This window comes from Salarias fasciatus, chromosome 20 (genome assembly GCF_902148845.1).
Source record: "Salarias fasciatus chromosome 20, fSalaFa1.1, whole genome shotgun sequence".
Lineage (NCBI taxonomy): Eukaryota > Metazoa > Chordata > Actinopteri > Blenniiformes > Blenniidae > Salarias > Salarias fasciatus.
In genome coordinates this window covers 30,395,553-30,409,749 of record NC_043764.1, presented here as the reverse complement: position 1 = coordinate 30,409,749, position 14,197 = coordinate 30,395,553, and positions in this window count along the sequence as shown.

The window sequence follows — 14,197 nt, the reverse complement described above, 5'->3', positions numbered from 1 at the left end:
GGTTGGCTTCTTGTTTTCAAAGTAGGTTTATCACTAAGGTTTTTTTGCATGAGAAAGGAAAAGGGGTGGTTTATTTTTGTGAAAATAACCAGAAGTGCGTTGCTCACTGTGGCTGGCTTAAATGTCGCCGAATTCGTCCGAACAAAATCATAAACGGTTGGTATTCGGACAAATAAACGACACACTTGGGCTCTAAATGACCACTTTGTCGCCTAATTAAAAAAAAAAAAAATCTTGATAGAGTTATACATTTGAAGAGTTTAGAGCTAAAGTGAAATCAGCTTTCGCCGGTCGATTTCGGCTGGGGGAAGAGTGCAATGCATTGTGGGTTGTGTAGTATGCTGTAGTGCCTCCTCAAACTGTGGTGCACGTACCACTGGTGGTACGTGAGCTCCCTCTAGTGGTACGCGGGAGAATCACAGAAATGTATATATTCTTTGAAGATTAGTTAAAAGTCAGAACTTCCAGAAACAAGTAATACCACCAAAATACATAATAATTTCAAATTAAAACACGTCAAATCCACTGCAATTCACATTCAGTTTTTCTCTTCTAATATAATGTGTTGGACTGCGACGTGGTCACGTTCAGTCACTTAGTAGTCATTGATGCTTAAACTAGCTTAGCTTCACTGTCATTAGCGTGCAGAAGTGAAACGAGAGGTCCGAAAACTCTACAAATGTGGCTCCAAACAGGAGCTATTAGGAAAAGAAGTGCAGAACAGGAGGAGAATACAACTAGCAGCTAGGGCTGGTTAATCTGTCCGATGTCCCAATTCGATTTGATTACGATTATTGAAGTCCTGATTCGATTCCAAACCGATTTTCGATTATTAACGATTCTCGATTACCGATTATTGATTTTCCATTTGACAGCAGTAACCCAAATACACAACAAAGATATTGCACCATTAAAACAGTTGAAATACCATACCTGCTATTCTTTTATTGAACAACAATTCAAAGAGCTTTCTGTAACTTCAAAATTATCTGTTCTTACTTAACACATGTAAAAAAAAAGAATAAAAAACAAAACATGGAAAATGTTTGTAAATAACCATAATTTAATTTAAATGTTCGATTTCCATGACTGCTGTCTTTTATTTTATTGAGCTGTACTGCCAATATTTGTTTGCTGTAAGCGGAAATGAACTTCCGGTTTTGATATGCGATGCTTTTATTTTGATAGCACTGTTTCCTGTAAAGACGTTTTTTGGTGAGGTTGCTTGATGACGGTTCAATGAATGTAGCGGAGTTTGAAACGGATCGGAGAAATCAGTTTTGTATTTTTGTTATCTCATTGTATTTTGTAATTATCAGCCCCCTGGTGAGGCACAAGCTCTTACGGTGAAGATGAAGATTTACTGCCATTAAATCCGAAGTTTTCATCAGCTAAAGTGTCATCCTTCAATGGGGGGCATGTTACGTTTTTCCTTTGGAGGTCTTGAATTTGTGTTTAGGCAGTTCTTATAAAATAAAGGGAAAAAAAGGCAATTACTAGCAGCCTATATTATGAATTGCATTTTCTTATTTTAGAAATGCATTTGAAGTCGTTTGCGTACCGAGTAGAGCTTGCCTTTGCTCCAACACATGACTGGCTGTGGTGCTGCGGTGATCCGTCTGACTCCGCCCAGCAGCCGGGCGACAGCAGGCAGCTTCAGTGCTCGTTGGCATGCGAGGTTTAGGGTGTGAGCGTAACATCGGATATGTAGAAAGTCGCCAAGTCCTGCAGCCAGGTTCATATTTGAGACATTGTCGGTGACGAGAACGAGGTCGTGTGTCTCCGTCCAACATTCGTCTGCCACAGCTTGGATAAACTCGCACATATTTGCGCCTGTGTGGAGAGGTTCAGCTTGCTTGCTAGTGGCTGCTTTCTCCTCCATTTCACCGCTCTCTCGCTCTTGCTGCCGCACGCACCTGAGGAACTCGGTCCGCGCTCTACTCGCGATCTAATTTTTACAAAAAAAAATAATGAGAAATGAATCGATTTTTGAAAATGTAATAATCGATTCGTACTCATCCATAACATATTCGCGATTAATCAATAATTGATTTTTTTTCACCACCCCTACTAGCAGCCCTGCTGAAACTGAAGTTGACGACACTGAAGCGAACACGAGGGCTAGCAGGTGGCTAATTAAGCAGCGTAGCTGAAGCGTCACCGAGTGAGTGCCCATGCGCGTGAGAGAGAGAGAGAGAGAGAGAGAGAGGATGTAAGTGAGAGGGAGAGTTGTCCCTTTGTGTGTGACAGTTCTATTGTGCTGCCTTTGCTAACTGTGGCTGACAGAATTAAACAAAAACAAAAAGACCAAGACTATTAGAAATATACCTGCTTCCTGTGGGTGTTTTTTTTTTTTTTTACTTTGGTCATAATGGTGGTACTTGGAAAGCCTAATTTTTTCTGAGGTGGTACTCGGTTTAAAAAGTTTGAGAAACACTGCTGTAGTGTAAGCGCTTTGCATACTGTCTGATGGACTGGGTATGCAGTATGCAGTATGGACAGTATGGGTATGGAAGTATGTAGTAGGCAGTATGCGGTTTCGAACACAGCCTCAGTCTCCCTGGGTCCTGCTGAGGGCTGATTGCATTCACCTGGGGACTGTCACTCTACCTGCCTATATAAACCTCCCCCTGCCACCTGCTCCTTGACGGATCGTTACCCTTACCAGACTCCCTTGCTGCTGCAGAGGGATTTGGCTGCTCTGCCAAGCAGCGAGGAGGTTTTTGTCTAGTCTTGCCTTGTTTTGCCTTTTCTTGCATTGTCTTGCCACGACCTTGCCACGGTCTCCCCAGGGCCTCGTCACGCCACGACCTCGTATCGCCATGGCCTCGCCACGAGCCAACCTGTGACGCTGCTGCCAGGCTGCAGCCCTCGTGGTTATCTTCACTGAATAAACCTGTTCAATGATCAATCCTGCTTCTGTCTCTCTGCAATTGGGTCTGACTGACCGTGACACTTCCTGCCATTTGTCCTTCTTCACACACGTGGAATAAAGTAACTGAGAGGAGTGTACCCAGGATTAAATGCTTCCTTCAAGTCAGTGTGCTAAGAGTGCTTCAGCGGGTTCAGCAGGGACAGCTTCAGTCTTTCTGGAGGCCTCGGACCAAATGGAGATCAGTGTCAGACTCAACTTAGACCTCTCGGTGGAGAGAAGGTTTTCCACTTTGAGTATCAATCTTGGATGGATGGATTTCACTTGAACCTTTCAATGTTTTCTTCTGAAAGAGATAAATCAAATTAACACATTACAAGAAACATTGAAGACTCACACACCGTCCGATCAAAGCTTTGAGGAAACAGGTTCATTGATGGTCCAAGTGCCAAAGGAAACGGATGTGTGTCATGTCATACGGAGCAAACTGTACAGCCGTGATGCTTCAATGCTTCGGAATCAGTGTTTGATATTCAACCATCACAGCAGAAGAAGGAATGCAAGAAAGAAAGGAAGAAGGAATTCAACAATAACTGACGCTGACAGCAGGAGGGAGAACTGACCCTGAGAACGTGGACGTCTACAGTTACAAGGCACGATTCTCAAAGAAAACACTTATGCTAAATATGCTTTTAACAAACATCTTCTCAAAATTCTGTTCTTCAACATGTTCTGCTCATGTTGGATTTCAGTTTTTTTTTTCATACTATTTTTTAGATAAAAGCTGAACAAATGTGATAGAACAGGTAAAAAACTCTTTAACTGAAGAAGCCACCTGGATAACATCTTTAAAGGGATACTTCAACATTTTGGCAAATTGGCCCGTTTAGCGCAATTAATTAGTCATTTCGAACAGTATACTTACTTTTTTTGTGAGGGCGAGCTGTTGTTTATTCAGAAGTGAGTCGGGGAAGGTTTTCAGGACGGACACAATGGAGGTGAACGGTATTTTTGGTTCCCCTCGTCAAACTCATTAAATACACAATCCAACAACGCCAAAACACTTTGGTGGACACGTTTTAATCCGCACATTCACATTGCTGTGAAAAGTAAAAAAAACAAAACAAAACAAAAACACGTGCATAAGCTGAATGATTATCAAATGCTAAAATTATAAATTATATGTTTCACTCTTCTGTACTGTACTACCATTTAAATTTTCTGACACTCCTCACAGTCTGTGCTGCGTGCAGAGACATCCTCCATAATTATTACAAAAGATGATTTAAATAAAAAATATAGAACATATGCTTCATGAGTGATTTTGTGTGTCTTTCATGACACTGACAAGCTGAAAACCTGTCTGTGAGGTTCTCTCAGACAAATTATCATCTTCCCTCCCATGCCTGCACACTTTCTGCATGAAATTATCACTGCAGCTGACTCTGTCGACACCTGGTGCACGGCCACGCCCATCTCGGCGCAAGCGCAGCGGACCGGTCAGACACCCGTTGACGAAAATTTGAATCCGCCTCAGCCGGTTTGCGGTTCTCTGCGTTGCACCGTGAAAATACGGCTCGAAGTGTGACTGCTCATCAGAGAGGTTCTCAAGTTCAAACATCAATCAATCAATCAGTCAATCAATCAATCAATGACACTATGTCTGTGAGAGACGGCGTCTGATGATGTTTTCCTACTTTTCTTCAGTGCATCCAGAGGATGATAGTTTACTTTCAGTGGTTTTTATGCATTATGCATATTGATCTGTTTTCATTTGAAAGAACAGAAAGGTTATTCAGAAAGAGTGATCAAACTGAACACATGAAAAGCTGTTTCCATCACTGCCAATCAAAGGAGGCGCCTTAGAAAATGCTTCATTTTAATATTTGAATATCAGTGATCCAACAGGCCGAACAAGAAAACTCTCAACAGCATGAAACTCAGAGCAGAGACTCTAAAATGAAAGAAGGAATGGCTCTGCTCCACTCAGTTGACCTCTGTGACCCCAGAGGGGGTCACGAACCACAGCTTTGGAACCACTCATGTAGAAAGAGACGGATGAACGGTTTTTGGTGCCTCTATGGAACATCAGACAAAGTTATTATAATAACTAGGGGTAAATGTTGTGCTCTGTAACAATAGAAATGTTTTCCTTCATAAATATGTTTCTTTCTCCGCTGTAACGACTGTGCAACACTTTGAAACGAGCAAAAGCAGGAAAGGAAACAGCAAAGACGAGCGAGCTTTTGTCCGTGAGCCGCAGAGCGAAGCCGCTACCAGTCCAGCTTCATGTCTGCTTTGCTCCACACATATTTCCCTCCTCTCCTCAGAAACATCTTCTCATCAACGCCGCTGAAGCAGATGGCCGCCTTCACTCCCACGTCCAGGACGGACCTGGACGGCTGCTTCCCTCCTCCTCGACAGTCCTTTGTTTTTAATGTTTTTAATTCTTGCACTTGCACTTTTGCATTATGTGACCTTGTACAGCACTTTGTGCCAGCTGCAGTTGTTTTTAAAGCAACCCTGTCTCCACAAAATTACGTTCTGAGAAAACTAAACTGCATTCTGAAATACGTTTCAGAGGAACCTATTATGTCCCTTATTATGTTCGTCTTCAACATATCTTTTTTTTATTTTTTCATTACGCTCGGTCTGAAGCTGATTTTTTTCCTGCTTTTTCTTCATCATGTTGGTGGGTAAAAATGAGCCTGTATATTCATCTGGGACGCATTTTACTCTTCTGAAAAGACATTATGTTTATTTACTCTCTTTTTAGTGATGTTTGAAGGTTCCATGCAGTCTTTTTCAACTTATTCTTGCCGTTAATTATATGCACGCACACCTAGCTCTCACATTGTGTAGTGACGAGGGCTGTTTTGGAGCTAATAATTACCTCCTGATGTATTTCTAACATACCTGTTTTGGGATTGTTGTTTTTTAAGAGCAGTTCCAACAAGATCTGCCACCAGAGAAGACAGCTGGAGCTTCTCCGACGCTGCACTGCGGGTCTTGATCACCATGGAAACCAAGACGCGGTTCTGCGGTCATCTGAAAGTGATTACAACATTATCGTTCTTCACTGTTGTTTATTCCTGATAAAATAAACGTGTATTTCCCCTTACAGCGGTCTGCATGCTCCTCGTTACTTCCACCTTACGACAAGTCCCAATATGAAACGACCACATGGCTCATTTATGATCCAAATATTAATTCATGATCCAAGTTATGACCAAGATCTATATTTTAAATCAAGTATCTCCTATTGGTCATGTAAATATTATCACGGAGAATCACGGACTGAAGGAGTGTTTTTTTTTTTTTAATTTAACAGATCGCGTTGCTCCGAGAAGTTTGAGCACAAATACAATTCTCTGCATTAAATAATGACTTCAGGTAGACTTTCAAAACATCACAAAATCACTAAAATAGTTTCTGAAACAGATCAGAAGCCACAATATGAAACATTTAAAAAAATGACTATCGAACGGAGAAGTCTCTAAATTATAATTTACGCAATGCTTCTCTAGCAATAAATGCACATTTTTATCTTCATATTTTCGATTCGGTTTATGGATGTGATCTGTAGTTTTTTTGTTTAATTGCGCAATCCGTCTGTTTTGTCTTCTAAAATTCCGCCCCGCTGGTTGCTTGGCTGTTGCTGTGGACTCTGAACTCTGACCCGGAAGTACGTCACGGACTGATTTTTTTTTTTAAACGGTGCGAGTTTTTGATCTTAAACTAATTATATTTGTCTATAAATACGCTTCTGTGCATTATATAACAAGCTCTGTTTAATTTTAAGAGTAATATTTATTTTGAATCAGATGTGTGTATTCATCTTCATACATTTGCTGAAACAAGTTTGTTATAAATCAAGCAATCATTAAATCGATCACTCTGTCTGCATTTATGTGTTATAACATTAAGATCAAACTTTTTTAACTGTTTTAATAGTATTCCAGTAGATTATGAAGTTTTGACGTAACGACAACAAAGAAGAAAAGGGTGACAAATCGGCTCATTTCTTTAAGATAGATAGAACTTTATTCATACCTTTGGTGGGACCTGACGATAAAAGTCGATCTAAAAGCAGCACAACACCAGCGTCACGTGCGTGTGTGCAGAGAAGAAGTAGCTCCATCATGAAAAATGGACTGTTATGAGCTGTTAACATGGTTAGTGTGTGATTACGTCACGAAAACTTCTTTTGGTTGATGTTTCTCTTCATTCGTGCGTATTTGAGTATTCTGTAAGAATAATTAGTGCAAGCTCTAGCTCCCTTCACACCACTGATGTGCAGCATGGTGGCGTACTTCAGCACGAAGGAGAACCTCTCAACACAGATGTGCTGCACTAGATCCACCAGACGGAGCTGCAGAGGCCTTCTCTCCAACTTCAGTGTAAAATACACACTACAAGGCCTGTTTCTTTCTTTCTTCATGCTGTGAGAGCTGGATTATTGTCAGACAGTCCTTTAGAGGTGCCCCACAAGGTCATTAAACCCTCTGAGGCCTCGCTGAGACATGAAGCCTGTTATGACCTTTGACCTCTGTTGCTCTATTGCTCTTATTTGACCTCCACAGCAGATACAGACCTAAAACTTGAACTGCGAGGCCTCTGGGAGCTATAAAATCGTGACCTGCTGGACTTTTTTCATAAGCTCCTCCCAAACAGGAAGTAGCTTCAGGAAGGAAGTGGGGCTTCCAAATTCTACATATGACTTTCTGGCAGAGGTGTGAACACATCCCACAAATCTCAGCTTATTTGGAGCAAATCTGACCAAATGATGACGCTTTATTGATTCTTTTTACTGGACACTGCGGCGCCCTGTATGGGCAGCAGAAAGGACTGAGTGGAGTTAAACCACCGCAGATGTGATCCTGAGGGAAGACAGAAGAACACACTAACATTTCAACTTCCTGAGTTGAATGGACTTTATCAGCTGATGACACTGGGGGAATCAGAGTCTGTGACCTTTACCCTCTCAGAGCCTTTGTGAGCAGTCTGGAGGATCAAATCCAGGTTCTGATATAAAATGTTGCCTGTCTACCCAGAAAATTGAAATTGTAGGAGGGGTGTTTAGGAGAACACTTTGCCAGGGTTTGAGGAGCTGCTTATTGGAGTTGGGGTTTGTCTGAGACAGCGCTCGGGCCTCTGATTTGATCCCGACTCCAGACTGCTTACAAAGGCTCTGAGAGGCTTTATCATCAGCTGATGATAAAGCCTAAAGAGTTCGCCAAATAAAGCAAATCTGACCAAATGATGATGCTTAATTGATTCTTTTAACTGGACACTGTGGCAAACATTTGGGATCAGAACCTGGATTTGATCCTCCAGACTGCTCACAAAGGCTCTGAGAGGGTAAAGGTCACAGACTCTGATTCCCCCAGTGTCATCAGCTGATAAAGTCCATTCAACTCAGGAAGTTGAAATGTTAGTATGTTCTTCTGTTTTCCCTCAGGATCACATCTGCGGTGGTTTAACTCCACTCAGTCCTTTCTGCTGCCCATACAGGGCGCCGCAGTGTCCAGTAAAAAGAATCAATAAAGCGTCATCATTTGGTCAGATTTGCTCCAAATAAGCTGAGATTTGTGGGATGTGTTCACACCTCTGCCAGAAAGTCATATGTAGAATTTGGAAGCCCCACTTCCTTCCTGAAGCTACTTCCTGTTTGGGAGGAGCTTATGAAAAAAGTCCAGCAGGTCACGATTTTATAGCTCCCAGAGGCCTCGCAGTTCAAGTTTTAGGTCTGTATCTGCTGTGGAGGTCAAATAAGAGCAATAGAGCAACAGAGGTCAAAGGTCATAACAGGCTTCATGTCTCAGCGAGGCCTCAGAGGGTTTAATGACCTTGTGGGGCACCTCTAGAGGACTGTCTGACAATAATCCAGCTCTCACAGCATGAAGAAAGAAAGAAATAAGCCTTGTAGTGTGTATTTTACACTGAAGTTGGAGAGAAGGCCTCTGCAGCTCCGTCTTGTGGATCTAGTGCAGCACATCTGTGTTGAGAGGTTCTCCTTCGTGCTGAAGTACGCCACCATGCTGCACATCAGTGGTGTGAAGGGAGCTAGAGCTTGCACTAATTATTCTTACAGAATACTCAAATACGCATGAATGAAGAGAAACATCAACCAAAAGAAGTTTTTGTGAGGTAATCACACACTAACCATGTTAACAGCTCATAACAGTCCATTTTTCATGATGGAGCTACTTCTTCTCTGCACACACGCACGTGACGCTGGTGTTGTGCTGCTTTTAGATCGACTTTTATCGTCAGGTACACACCAAAGGTATGAATAAAGTTCTATCTATCTTAAAGAAATGAGTTGATGTGTCACCCTTTTCTTCTTTGTTGTCGTTACGTCAATACTTCATAATCTGCTGTAATACTATTAAAACAGTTAAAAACGTTTTATCTTAATGTTATAACACATAAATGCAGACAGAGTGATCGATTTAATGATTGATTTATAACAAACTTGTTTCAGCAAATGTATGAAGATGAAAACACACATCTGATTCAAAATAAATATTACTCTTAAAATTAAACAGAACTTGTTATATAATGCACAGAAGCGTATTTGTAGACAAATATAATTAGTTTAAGATCAAAAACTCGCTCCGTTTAAAAAAAAATCAGTCCGTGACGTACTTCCGGGTCAGAGTTCAGAGTCCATAGCAACAGCCTAGCAACCAGCGGGGCGGCATTTTAGAAGACAAAAAAGACAGATTGCGCAATTAAACAAAAAAACTGCAGATCACATCCATAAACCGAGTGGAAACTATGAAGATAAAAATGTACATTTATTGCTAGAGAAGCATTGTGTAAATTATAATTTAGAGACTTCTCCGTTCGATAGTCATTTTTTTAAATGTTTCATATTGTGGCTTCTGATCTGTTTCAGAAACTATTTTAGTGATTTTGTGATGTTTTGAAAGTCTACCTGAAGTCATTATTTAATGCAGAGAATTGTATTTGTGCTCAAACTTCTCGGAGCAACGCGATCTGTTAAATTAAAAAAAAAAACACTCTTTCAGTCCGTGATTCTCCGAGATAATATTTACGTGACCAATAGGAGATACTTGATTTTAAAATATAGATCTTGGTCATAACTTGGATCATGAATTAATATTTGGATCATAAATGAGCAATGTGGTCGTTTCATATTGGGACTTGTCGTAAGGTGGAAGTAACGAGGAGCATGCAGACCGCTGTAAGGGTAAACACACGTTTATTTTATCAGGAATAAACAACAGTGAAGAACGATAATGTTGTAATCACTTTCAGATGACCGCAGAACCGCGTCTTGGTTTCCATGGTGATCAAGACCCGCAGTGCAGCGTCGGAGAAGCTCCAGCTGTCTTCTCTGGTGGCAGATCTTGTTGGAGCTGCTCTTAAAAAACAACAATCCCAAAACAGGTATGTTAGAAATACATCAGGAGGTAATTATTAGCTCCAAAACAGCCCTCGTCACTACACAATGTGAGAGCTAGGTGTGCGTGCATATAATTAACGGCAAGAATAAGTTGAAAAAGACTGCATGGAACCTTCAAACATCACTAAAAAAAGAGTAAATAAACATAATGTCTTTTCAGAAGAGTAAAATGCATCCCAGATGAATATACAGGCTCATTTTTAACCACCAACATGATGAAGAAAAAGCAGGGAAAAAAATCAGCTTCAGACCGAGCATAATGAAAAAATAAAAAAAAGATATGTTGAAGACAAACATAATAAGGGACAAACTAGGTTCCTCTGAAACGTATTTGAGAATGCAGTTTAGTTGTCTCAGAACGTAATTTTGTGGAGACAGGGTTGTTTTAAAGTGCTATATAAATAAAGTTGAGTTGAGTATATTGAATGAATTTACCTCTGGCCTCTCTCATGTATTCCTCAGTGTTGGAGATAATCCCCTCCCATGTTTTTTCATCTATTTCACAAGACAGATCCTTTTCCCATATCTTTTTGAGATTGTTAGAGTCATTACTATTTGTCCAGGGACACATCTCATACCATTTTGATGCTTTGTGATGTATCTTAGGTAGCTGCATGAAGCACTCAGTTGTATTTGTATCCGAATTAGCAGGGACAGATTTTTTGAGGCAATGTCTAATTTGAAGGTACTTCCAAAATTGGCCTCTGCCTCCTAGATTAAATTTTCCTCTAAACCTGTTAAATGAAATAAAACTACAATTTTCAAAGAATTCCTCCCTTATTCTGATACCTTTTCGCCCAGTAAATAGTCTCTTTATCTTGGATTACACCATATAGGTGAATATTTTTAAGCAGTATACTGAGAGATTTTACATCTCTCGCGTACCTCTTGCCAAACCATTTTAGAATGTTTTGAAATAGGGTTGATCATCTCATTTTTAACCATTTGTCCGAGAACTTCTATAGGTTTAAACGGCGAGGTGAGTTCTCGCTCTAGGAGAACCCAGTCTAGATCAGAATCAGTTTCCTCCCAGTGATGTGCAAGTCTGGATATCTCAAAAGCCACACTCTAATGTTTGATGTTCGGTGTAAGATTTTCAGTTGTTGTGATGGCTCTTACGGGCCCAGGATGGCCAGCACATCCGAGAACAAGAAATGAACAGCCCAAAGCCCAAAGTCTTGCAGAGCTCTTCCATTTATTAATCACACCAGGACACAGTGGCAGCATCTCCCCTCCACAAACAGGCGACCCAGGTGTGTGTGTGCAAACCGCTTAAATAACCAGGGGCTAAACCACCCACCCAAAACGCAGAGGGTTGTGCTCACTTACATTAACAATCACTGAACCAGTGCTATCTACAATTAAGTACCCTATTTACAACATTCAACACTCACTCTGTGTACAGCAAACAGTTCTATCTTCTCCATCTTAAGTTATGCATTTAAGTTCCCTTTAAACCAGGGGTGGGGAACCCTGGTCCTGGAGGGCAGCAAACCTGCATGTTTTCCATGTCTCCCTGCTTCAACACAGCTGATTGCAATGAGGCTCGTTATCTGGCTTTCTGCTGGACTTGGCCATGAATCTTGATTCGATTCAGGTGTGTCCCATATCCCACATAAATAAATGTGTGAAGACAGAAACTAAATGAAAATGTACATAACAGAATGTGGGTGGCAGAATACACCTGATTAGTGAGGGAAGGCTTCCAGCTTCCTCGCATTCGGTAATGATAACCCCCCTCTTCTTTTCGATTCAAATACTTTATCTATACGGTTCCCAGGTTTTTCCCCATCCCAGAGATATTCTTTAATCATTTTATCAAATCTCATTAGAAGTTGTTTTGGAATGCATATTGGAATCATCCCTGTTAAATAATTTATTTGTGGTGCTACCACCATTTTTATCGCATTAACCTTACCTGTATCACCGGCAGTACAAGAGGACGTGTATAAATCTTCACAGAAGTTTTTGAAACCTTCATTGATTTTATTTGCTTATGTGAATAGTTTATCATCTTTTTTAATTGCCATGATAGTATAATTTGAATCCAGCTGTTTTAACTGTCTTGCCATTAATCATCTGGTTTTTTCACCATTTTCACAGAAATTAGTTTTGAGTCTGAATAATGAGTATTCTACCTTTTTACTGAATATCTCCTGTAATTCCAATTTTAATTTGCTAATTTTTCTGAAACCTTCTTCATTGTATTGTCCCGCCGCCAATCGTTTTTCTAGATTGCCTATTTCTTTTTCTAATTGTTGTAGTTTTTGTTGATTATCGGTTTTTTTTCCGTGAACTGTAAGCTATACATTTTCCCCTGACAAATGCCTTAAAGGGGCTGTAGGCAGGATTTTGCTAGTCAATGCTAATTTTTCTGAGTTTTCTTTGGATTAAATGTTAGAGTATCCATTGATAGTCCTTTAGGAGAGTAGCTTAATTGCACTACCATGAGGGCGCAGCGTTTCCATCTGTCTCTGTTCTGAGCTGAAAAGGAATCTCGACAGCTCCAGGTATCTTTGACCAATCAGAAGAGCCCCTGAGGCTCTAACCGTGATTGGTCGAGGGGCGTTTGTCACGCGTTCTTGTGGGAGGGGCTTAACTTGCGTAAGGGCGTGATGTCAGAGAAAACAGGACAGGATTGGCTGTGCTGGGTTTCAAATCGCCATCTTAGATGGGTCAATTCGCCATCTTGCTTAGGTAACCCTAAGCAAGATGGTGGAGATGCGGAATCCTGCCTACAGCACCTTTAAGTGCGTCCCAAACAGCAGCCAAACTTTTTGTTGCTCCCCTATTAAAATCTAAAAATGTCTTGATATCACTGTTTTGTACCAATTGCTCATCTTGTAATAGGCTTGTATTTAATCGCCACCTTCCAGTTTTACCTTTGTAAGCACAAAGGGGCGGCTGTGTTTCAGTGGGGAGAGCAGTCATCTTGCAATCGGGAGGATGTTAGTTCAATTCCTGTCTTCCCCTGTCTGCATGTCAGTGTCTTTGGGTAAGACACTGAACCCTAAATTGCCCCCAGTGGACAGACTGAGCGCCTTGCATGGCGGCTGCTTCCCCTGGTGTGTGAATGGGTAGATGTGATGATGCAATGTAAAGTGCTTTGGGGTCTGTTAAATACAACCTTTCAGTAAATACTGACGTAACACAACACTCTTCTGTTGGCTTTTTTGTTTTTGCAGGTTTTGTACAGTTTTCATAGTGGATGGCAGCACTTTCTCTCAGTTATGGTTCATAAACACGTTTACAATTTTACTACATTAATTGTACGTAATGATAGTTTTGTCCATAATTTCTCGTTTGTCAGTTTTTGGTAACTTACTTTAAAAAAATTCGTTACTAACTACTTATTCAAAAAAATTAACTGAGTTGGTAACAAAGCTACTCGTACAATATTTTAAAAGCACTACTTATAGTAACGGTTGCATTACTTCAAAAAACAGTTTTAAATATGTCAAATAATTTGGATCTCCTCTTAATGGAACTTTAAGATGAATGTTCAATTATTTATTATAAAACTGCTACTGGATTACTCGTTACTGAAAATAGTAACGCCGTTCATTGTAATGCTGTCACTCCCATCACTGGTCTGGATGATGAAGCTCAATTTGACCTAGATATGCAAATGAGCAACTATGCAAATTAGATGATGTCATTTAGAACTTTCCTGACTGAGGAGTTGCAACAATGTATCAGTTTTAAAGCAAACCAATACAAATAAAGTGCACCATATTGAACTATTAACATTTAATGTAAATATTATCATTATGTCACATGATGCACTTTTATTTAAATTATTATGACACTGAATATGTAGAACACAATTCATCGTTCAGTCAACCTTCCTTTCTCGTGACAGGAGTGTGGTGTCACGTGCTCGCTGAGCC